Genomic DNA, 1,555 nt, shown 5'->3' with positions numbered 1-1,555 from the left:
CACCAAATGAACTAGAGATTGAATTTCTACAGTAATTTCTTAAGAGCCAAGAAATAACAATGGAGGGATTTTATTCCACAGTTTAAGATGCACAAGTCTTAGCATGTCTGGCAACAAACAGAAGCCATGAAAAGGGCTGTTGTCTGCAGCCCTGGGAATCTTCTTCTACCTGTTGATTTACTCTTAAAGAATAAAAATACGTTGCTTAATCTGGCCCTTAATCTATGTTACAGTGTGTGGTACAACATCTATGCCACATAGATGTTAGGTGAGGCTCCACATCAGGAAATTTTTAAACAATAATGACACTCAGGCACGTGCCTTCTGAATGCCGTCTGTGCCTTCCTTTACTCTCAGCATCTTCTTTCCCCTGGTCTGCAACTAAAGTCCCATTATAGTTTCTGGGACTTTTTGGTAAATGGATGGCTACCCAGAACATGGCTATCAATCCCCTTGGTGCAGAGTGAGGATGGGACGTGCCTTCTCTCAGAAAATTCCCACAAAGCCTGAGAGGATGGGCAATTTCATGGCATGTGGGCAGGTAGGCTAAGGATCTCCAGTAAGAGATGAAAACCAATCCACCTAACTTGTAGAGTCAATGGCATCATTTACGCCTCCAAGAGCTTTATTATTCCACAAATCTTATTTTTACCTTATATCTGATTTTTTTTTTAATCAAGACATTCCCCCCTCACTTACACCCCAGGCAGGGAGTCCATTCCAAGTTTCACTAAATTAACTACATTTAAAAATATTGTTAACATAAACCTACTATTTCTAACAACCTATGAAATTGAACTTGTTTTCCCTTTCCTTTCTTTTTCCTGCGTCAAGTTTTATTTTCTCTTGATGTTATAACAGAAACAGGACTTCCCTGGTGGCTCAGATGGTAAAGCATCTGCCTACAATGCGGGAGACCCGGGTTCAATTCCTGGCTAGGGATCTCCTGGAGAAGGAAATGGCAACCCAGTCCAGTATTCTTGCCTGGAAAATCCCATGGACAGAGGAGCCTGGTAGGTTACGGTCCATGGTCACAAAGGGTCGGACATGACTGAGCAACTTCACTCCACTATATAATAGGAACAGCACACAGTGAAGAGTCCAGAGGTCTGTGTTTCAGCCTGGACCCTGCCAATACTACTGGAAACTATAGAAGGTCAATTAACCCTTCTAATTGTCAGATTTCTCTCTCCTCAAAGGAGACGGAAGTTTTCTGGACCATGTGCCTCACAAGATGGTTGTGAACCTCAGACAAGAACCAGGTCTGTGAATGAAGTCTAAAACCCACTATGAGCCAGAGCAAAGAAAAGGAGCCTCATATTTCCCACAGATATTTCACATCAAGCATCATGTAGCTTCGATGTATTTAGTTTCCTTTGATAGCAACCATAACTCTGGCCCTCAAATAGTTCACATTCTTAGAATTAATTTAATAATAATTTGCTGCATGTGCTTCCTGCAATATTTATAACCAATCCTGAAAACAGTAACTTTCTCACCCAGGAATTAAAGATTTTAGTGGATATGATTCCATATTAAAATTGATTTAAATTAT

At 40.7% G+C, this 1,555-nt stretch overlaps 1 non-coding gene across 1 annotated transcript; it reads left to right on the top strand.

Annotated features, from left to right (window-relative positions):
- Positions 1-871: 871 nt before the first annotated feature.
- TRNAC-ACA (transfer RNA cysteine (anticodon ACA)) lies at positions 872-943 on the top strand. Its single transcript has one exon. It is a non-coding gene; the product is annotated as a tRNA-Cys (tRNA).
- The last annotated feature ends 612 nt before the right edge of the window (positions 944-1,555 follow it).

Source organism: Bos grunniens, chromosome 11 (assembly GCF_055505025.1).
Source record: "Bos grunniens cultivar Pamir isolate PY7600 chromosome 11, Bosgru_T2T1.0, whole genome shotgun sequence".
In the NCBI taxonomy this organism is placed as follows: domain Eukaryota; kingdom Metazoa; phylum Chordata; class Mammalia; order Artiodactyla; family Bovidae; genus Bos; species Bos grunniens.
Note: the sequence above shows the minus strand (reverse complement) of the source record. Positions and strands in the feature narration are given on the sequence as shown.